Source organism: Microcebus murinus, chromosome 5 (assembly GCF_040939455.1).
Source record: "Microcebus murinus isolate Inina chromosome 5, M.murinus_Inina_mat1.0, whole genome shotgun sequence".
NCBI lineage: Eukaryota > Metazoa > Chordata > Mammalia > Primates > Cheirogaleidae > Microcebus > Microcebus murinus.
In genome coordinates, this window is record NC_134108.1 from 93,090,050 (window position 1) to 93,098,847 (window position 8,798).

An 8,798-nucleotide genomic window follows, 5' to 3' on the forward strand; every position below is an offset into this window, starting at 1 on the left:
GGGGAGGGAGGCTATGCCCTCGGTGAGTCTGGAAGGTTCAGTATTAGCATGAGAATAAAGGGGGTAGCGCCCAGTAGGTGCAGGTGTGGAAAAGATCGGCAGGTCTGTGTCAAACCATTTTGAAGTTTATGCTCCTAGAACATGAAGTAGAATTCTTAAATCATGAGTAGCCACTGAAGGGCTTTAAACCTGGAGCATAACTGGGTCAGATTTGTATTAGGGGTGAATTTGGGGCAGCGGGGGCTTGGTGAGAAAGGCGAGTGGTGGCCCGCCTGACAGCCACCCGTCAAGTTTTGTTCTGGCATCACCCTCTCCAGGAGTCAGTTCCATCCTGAATTTTGATTAGTCCAAGACAGTCACATGATCATGTATCTACATGGAGCCTTGACTAAGGATCAAGAAGAAGTCATCTAGGAAGCTTCCAGAAGTTTTATTTCCTGTCAAGAAGACATCCTCAGGAGAAACTACCCCTCCTGCCACTGGACAAGTCTAGTGATGGCTGGGGTGGTCGTCGTAGGGGAGGGCACAGCCCTGATGAAGCAGGGAGATGGACTCGCACAGGGTCCTTGATCATGCTGTTGTGTTGCCAACTTAATCCTGGCTAGACACGCTTCTAGATTTCTTCTTTCTTATTGCCAGAACACTTCCATATTTTCTTTTACTTGGAGCTGAAAGCATCTTAGCTAATAGATAGAGAGAAACAGGGGTCAGGGAATCTGGTGAGGAGGCTTCTGCACAAACCCAGATGAATGATGATCTGGCCAGAAGTCGGGCAGAAGAAGAAGGATGGGGAGGAAGAGATGGGCTCAAAAACATTGGAGAAAATCAGCAAACTTGATAGCTGATTGGGTGTGGGAGTGAGATAGAGACAGGGGAGCCCATGACATCTAGTCAGCCACCAACTCCTTAGATTCTTCCAGCAAACTATCTCGTGTGACTTGATCTCATGGAGGCAGAGAGTAGAATGATGGTTATGAGAGGCAGGGAAGGGGAGTAGGGAGGGGGAGATAAAGTGGGGATGGTTAATGGATGCAAAAATATAGTTAAATAAAATAAACAATATGTGATAGCACAACAACATGACTACAATCAACAATAAGTTAAGATATATTTTAAAATAATTAAAGGAATGGAATTGGAATGTTCCTAACACAAAGAAATGATAAATGCCTGAGGGCATGGATATACCTCACTTACTCTGATTTGATTAATTCACATTATATGCCTATATCAAAACATCACATGTACTCTATAATTATATATACAACTATTATGTACCCATAATGATTACAAGTTTTTTGTTTTTTTTTTTGAGACAGAGTCTCACTCTGTTGCCCGGGCTAGAGTACCATGGCATCAGCCTAGCTCACAGCAACCTCAAACTCCTGGGCTCAAGCGATCCTCCTGCCTCAGCCTCCTGAGTGGCTGGAACTACAGGCATACACCACCATGCCTGGCTAATTTTTTCTATATATATTTTTTAGTTGTCCATATAATTTCTTTCTATTTTTTTTAGTAGAGACAGGGTCTCGCTCTTGCTCAGGCTGGTCTCCAACTCCTGAGCTCAAACTATTCTCCAGCCTCAGCCCCCTAGAGTGCTAGGATTACAGGCATGAGCCATCTCGCCTGGCCCTTGATTACAAGTTTTAGGAAATCACATACGTTCAATGTCTATGGGAGGGAACAGGGATGAAGGCAAGTTTACATTTCATACAAATTGAAGCTCAATGAGTATTTTGAAGATTCATAGTTGCTTCCTCTGTCCTTTTATGACATGGTCTTGGCCATATCTAGGCATTATTTGGTGATGAGTCCTTGGTCAGGAGTAAAAGCTGCAAACATAGCATGATTCCTATTAGTGAATGTGCTCTAGTTTATAAAACCTGCTTTAGAACGTAGTTCCTAAGACCACATTCTCATTAAAAACTTAGGACTGTTTCTTTTCTAAGCCAGTGCTTCCAGTATCTGGCAACAGCCTGCCCCTTTAGGGACAGGCTAGTCCCAGGGGCTGCGTTTGATCTCTAGCGTGATAGAACTGACCTCCTTACAGCTGGGTCCTTTTGTTTGTCGGCTCAAATCATCTCTAATTGTGTGTTTATTTTTTCTTTAGCTCAGCAACTTGCTTTGGATTGCACTCTGATGACTGGATCTTTGTCTTGGCCCAGAGACGCTCCTCTTGCAAAATTCTGCCTGGAAATTCTCTCCCAGAATTTTAAATACAACCCTTACCCCATTACCAACCCAGCCTCACCAGCCCCAGAGGTTGAGGTCCTTGCAGTTGGGGACCTCCTGTGACAGCCCTGCCAGGTTCATTGCCCGCTGCTCAAGAGGAAGACAATACACTGAGATTATCGCAGGCGCCATGTGACAAGACAGGAGGAATTTCTCAAATCCATCTCTCCAAGAATTTGGGAGAAAGGATTTTTAAAGATAGTTTGGCAGGCAAAAGGTTAGGCAATTGGGCCTGCTGATTGGCTGGGTTCAGGGCAAAACCCTAGGGGTGTAGAAATTGTCTTCTTATGCTGAGTCAGTTCCTAGGTGGGGCTCTCAAGACCAGTTGAGTCAGTCCCTTGATATGGGCCACTGGTCTGCGTGGGTCAGCTGGTCCACCCGAATGCAGGGCTGGAAGATACCTCAAAAACTAGCCAGGGATGATGTTATCTATGGAGCAGTGAAGAAAGCTAAGAATTTGTATGACCATCAGCTGTATGACTCCTGAGTAGTCATGCACTTACAGGAAAGCAAACTAGGGAACAATGGCTGGTGACATATACATTTATGCCTATACCTTTGCAGAATCCAGGCTTTCTCCAGGGTCCCCACCCGGTGGCCCTTTATTAATTTTATAAAGAGTGGTTTCACTCATTGCATACACAACTCCTCCCTGTGCACACAAAGCTGTAAACACAACAATAATAATAATGACAGCCATTTTGAGTAATTGTGCGCTCTATTACACACTAAATCTCACAGTCACAGCCCCATTTTAAAAAGTCATTTTCAGAAGACATTTTTTTCTACGATTTTTTAAAAAACAAATGAGCAATTTACAAGATGTGTGATTTTCTAATTCTACCCTACATTGGCAACCTCTTTACATCTAGAAGGGGTAGATGTAGCAAATGTCTTCTTTTAAAAGGTTGAGATGCGGCCAGGCGAGGCGGCTCACGCCTGTAATCCTAGCACTCTGGGAAGCCGAGGCGGGAGGATCGCTCTGTCCCGGCAAGTGGTATGGCTAGTGGTACAGCACTTGACCAGGGAAAGAACCGACCGGCACATGGAGAGTTGGAGAACAGCCTTTATCCCGCCAGCAGGGTCAGCATCAACTTCTGACCCCCCTTCTTTGTTCTCCTCCAGTTTTTATACCCTTGGTAGGATTCAAAAAGCGTCCAATCAGCAACAAGCTTTAATGTCCAATCAGCAACAAGCTTTAACGTCCAATCAGCAGTGGGATTAAAAAAGTATCCAATCAAGATCCCGCGAGCAGCTTGGCCAAGGGAGGAGAGGGCCTCACCCGCACACCCACTCTAGGAGTGGGAATGGCAGGGAGGTGGGGAGCAGCCTCATCCGACGGTTTTCCCTGTCAGCTCAAGGTCAGGAGTTCTAAACCAGCCTGAGCAACAGTGAGACCCCCGTCTCTACTAAAAATAGAAAGAAATTAATTGTCCAGCTAAAAAAAAGAAATATATATATATAAATTAGCCAGGCATGGTGGCCTATGCCTGTAGTCCCAGCTACTCAGGAGGCTGAGGCAGAAGGATCGCTTGAGCCCAGGAGTTTGAGGTTGCTGTGAGCTAGGCTGATGCCACAGCACTCTAGCCCGGGCAACAGAGTGAGACTCTATCTAAAATAAATAAATAAATAAAAGGTTGGGGGTGTTAGGTTTGTTTCAGGTGGGAACCCCCAAAACATGCATGGGACAGAATGTGGTTCATGGCAAAATTTAGGCTTGTAAAAACAATAGCTGCAGAAGTCTGGAGATTCCCCAGACTTTGTAAATCCACAGACAGCTGCAGCCCAAATTCCTTCCCTCTCCCTCCCTGACAGAGACGAAGGCCGTCCCTCCCTCCCTAGCTCTCCTGACAAGGACGAAGCCAGAGCGGAAGGATGGATGTGACTGGGCTAAGGGTCCTAGGAGTTGGTTATTTGAAGAAAAGTTTATTGCAAGCAGCTGTTCTGGCTCACTTACTTACTCTCCCCGAAAAGCCCTCTGTAAAACCCGAGGCTCTCCCCTTTTCTCTCGTGGACGCTTTTTCGCCTCCACCCATCTGCACCCAGATTTTCAAAACAAACAGCATTTTGCAGCACGTGAGGCTCCGTGTATCTCTCCCTCTCGGCTCTGGACCCAACGGAGGGGAAAGTTGAGAGCAGCTGTCTCATATTCTATACACGGGCCTTCTATAACTGGCCAGTAAATCTTCCCAAAGGGCGGTGGACCTTTGCAAATGGCCAAATGTGGGGGTTATTCTAGCCTGGCTTTCTTCTGGTGTTAAGGTCTGGTAGGACGAAGACCCATGGCCACTGGTCATCCCCTATCGTGGTCACTGCTCCACTCGATTTCCAGGCCTATTAAGGCCTTTGTCCGTTGTCACTAGGACAGAGTAGGGCTTGTCCCATCGGGACACAGTGGTCACCCCAGGACCTGGATCTGCGCGGCTCCATAGCCCAAAGTGGTGACTGAGCTCATGCCCACAGATCCCCCTTGTTGGGGTGGCTGCCATCCTGCCTGCCCTGCCGCCCTCGCCACCACCTAGAAGGGCCACATCCTGGAGGATTGGTGGGGGCTTCATCCGGGCCGGGTGGGAGGGGACCAGGATGCCCACCACTAGTGGAGTCATCAGGTCACTGAGGTGGGGTTGAGAGAGACGTTCACTGCTGCTTTCAGGCCTGGGCCAGGACAGAGGGCAGCCACAGCGAGACCTCCGGGTGTTCGAAGGGTAGAGGCCACACCATGGTCCTCCGTCCTGGGCCTCCAGCTCATCCGCCACCTGGAGGTGCCCCGCATAGCTGTGATGCTCCACACCTCCCTGCACCCTCTGCCAGAGCTCCGGTAATAGAAAAACACACAGGGGTCATCACTGAGATCTGTTTGCAGAGCCAGTTATAGAATGTCTGGCGCGGTCTTGTCTCCAGTTCTGTTACCTGTAAAGATAAAGTTGTAATTTGTCATTCGTGTGGAATCTGGTAGGCTTTAGTGTTAGGTGCTAGACATAGGTACCGTTTGTGTGTCCCTGCTTAAGGGAAGTCAGCAAGGACTTTCCTTGGTGAATGATCCATGAGGCCAGTTCTTCACAGGTGCCCAAGGCCTTTACCTTCTCTTTCCTGTAAGGAATTGTGGGGTGGGGGGTGGCCCTGAGACTTAGATTTTCCATTTAGATAAATTTAGATCATCCGAGCCAGGTTTCTCACTTGTCAGAGAAAGAGGTTTAAAGTGTGTAGTTGTGTGTGTGTGTGTGCATTTTTTTTTTTTTTTTTTGAGACAGAGTCTCGCTTTGTTGCTCAGGATAGAATGAGTGCCGTGGGGTCGGCCTAGCTCACAGCAACCTCAAACTCCTGGGCTCAAGCGATCCTGTTGCCTCAGCCTCCTGAGTAGCTGGGACTACAGGCATGCGCCACCATGCCCGGCTGATTTTTTCTATTTATTAGTTGGCCAATTAATTTCTTTCTATTTATAGTAGAGACGGGGTCTTGCTCTTGCTCAGGCTGACCTCAAGCAATCCGCCCACCTCGGCCTCCCAGAGTGCTAGGATTACAGGCGTGAGCCACTGCGCCTGGCCATGTGTGTGTTAATATACGGTGGGGGGAGAGGTTTAGGGAAGACCCGCCCCACCCCAAAGGTGCACTGAAAGATCAACTCACAATAAGGCAGATTAATAAGAGAAAGAGATGACAAACTTATTGGTCCAGTGCATGAATAGAATCACAAAGTAATCACCCAATCTCCCAATGGGGGCCAGAGATTTCTATATACTCATTTTAGAGGGGAAGGGGAGATAAGGAATGTAGGTAATTCTGTTGAGGGGCAATAAATGGTTACCAGGGAGGATGACTAGATACTTGGGAGAATGCACGGATGGGGAGGGAAACAGATTGACTTGTAAGTGATTCTCTTTGGAAATAAAATTAATGTTGAGAGACGGGGTATTTTTTCAAGGAGTTGGTCCAGATCTAATGCTGATTTTGCATTCTTGATATTCTTTCCTACAGTAGATATGGAGAAAATGGGATGGGGAAGGAAAGATAATTGTCCTTTTTTTTATTGAGACAGAATCTCACCCTGTTGCCTGGGCTAGAGTGCCGTGGCATCAGCTTAGCTCACAGCAACCTCAGACTCCTGGGCTCAAGTGATCCTCCTGCCTCAGCCTCCTGAGTAGCTGGGACTACAGGTATGCACCACCATGCCCAGCTGATTTTTTCTATATATTTTTAGTTGTCCAGCTAATTTCTTTCTATTTTTAGTAGAGACAGGCTCTTGCTCTTGCTCAGGCTGGTCTCGAACTCCTGAGCTCAAACGATCCACCCAGCTTGGCCTCCCAGAGTGCTAGGATTACAGGCGTGAGCCACCGCGCCCGGCCAATTGTTCTTAATGAGTCCGTCTGGTTTTTATGAAGATAGAGGGAAAGCCCCTTCCAATGTCTCCGGATCTCTAAGAATATTCAAAATGTTCTTTATACCAAGGACTCATATACTGAGGTTAAATTCCCTGAGTTCCTTCACATACATACGCATATTTCCTGCTGGGGAGGGCCTAGGAACATTAAAATCCCAGAAGCAGTGCACACACGTGTTAGGTCCGGAGCTGAGAGAGGGATACAAGAAGCCTCATGTGTAGCTGTTTATTTTGAACATCTGGGTGCAGATGGGTGGAAGTGAAAAAGTGTCCACAAGAGAAAAGGGGAGAGCCTTGGGTTTTACAGAGGGTTTTCTCAGCGAGAGTAAGTAAGTGGGCCAGAACAGCTGCTTGCAATAAATTTTTCTTCAAATACCCAACTTCTAGGACCCTTGGCCCTGTCAAGTCCATCCTTCTTCTCTGGCTTCGTCCTTATCAGGAGAGCTAGGGAGGGACGGCCTTCATCTCTTTCAGGGAGGGAATGGGAAGGAACACTGGCTGCAGCTGTCTGTTAGATTTATAAAGTCTGGAGACATTCCAGACTCCTGGGGCTATTGTTTTTACAAGCTTAAGTTTTGCATAAACCCCATTCTGTCCTGCACATAGTTCTCACCTGGAACAAAACTAACAATCCACGGTGATCAGATCCTAGTTTTAAAATATCTTCCCCAATAGAAGGAAGCAAGGATCTTTGGAGAAATGGCTGACTTCAGGGTTGGGGCAGAGAAAATACATGAAAAACCTGGAACATCTTTGGCAAAGGAAATCTCTGGAAATGATCCCCCCAAAAGGGGGCTTGTCATAAAGGACACAGAGACCAACCTGAAGGAGCTCCTATAGGCCGAAGCTGGAGTAGTGATCTAATGACTCTAATCACCATCAGTTCCATAATGGATACTAACGTCAGAGGATGGATGTGTTGCCAGGTGCAGTTCCTGCTGCCCTACACCTGCCAGCCAGCCAGGAGAGGCCAGTGTTGTTGAAGGAAAGGTACAGGCAGCCTGGGGAGATGGCAGACGACTGTCTCAAAAGAGCATCTCATCTCTTCTGCTTACTGAGCAAATTATAAATGAAAGAGATATGGGAGGCTGGTAGCAGAGAGCAAGATTTGTGCAAGTCATCATGACTTGCTGGATAGTTAGCAGCGAACAATAGGTTATCTGGTGGGATTTGCACACAAGTGTTTTCATTTGGCCTGTGCCAGACTCTAGATCTGTTTTTTCTCAAGATCATTTTCTCATATTGGCCTGGCAGCTCTGTGAGCAAGCAGCAAGTTAATTCTAAACTTTTATGACAAAACAAACCAAAAGCATGAATGGCCCCTGGGGTGCACTTCCAGAAGCTTAGTGTGAAGCAGTGTTTGCACATTCACAAAGTATCTCCCATAAGATATTTATTCATAATAATAACATTATTAGGTTATTACATGAAATGTCCGATTTCCTTAAGTACTAATTTTGACAGTTGATACTGCTGACATTTCACTTTGACACTTCTTGTTTTATTTTTATTGTGAAGATACATCCTTATTCTTTCAAACGTATGGTTTGGCTTGTGGTTATCTCTCAAAGTTGTTTTTAGAGCAATTTTTGTTAAACCATGGTTAAGTCAAAAATTCACGTTATTTTTGAATATGATTTCTGTCGTGGAACTAATGCTGTGCATAGAGCTTGAAATCGCAAAGAAGTGTTTGGGAAGGATGTGGCTAATGAACTCACAGTACGTTGATGGCTTGAGAAGTTCTGTTCTGGCGAGTTTAATTTTGAAAATAAACGAGCCACGTGGACAACCTGAGACCAAGGTGGATAATGATGAGCTGAAACCTATAGTGGAAGCGAATCCAACTGTAACTATACATGAATTATTAATAGCAGTAAGGGTTGACATTACTATTCCAAAAATATCGGACCATTTGAAACAAATTGGCAAGGTAAAGAAGCTGGATCGTGTTAGAGGTTTGTTCCAGGTGGGAACCCAAAAAGTATGTATGGGACAGAATGTGGTTCATGCAAAACTTAGGCTTGTAAAACAATGGCCGTAGGAGTCTGGAGAATCCCCAGACTTTATAAATCTAACAGACAGCTGCTGCCAGCATTCCTTTCCCCCTCCGCCCCAATAGAGACGAAATCTGTCCCTCCTAGCTGGAGATGAAGGATGGATGTGACTGGGGCAGGGGTCTAGGAGCTGG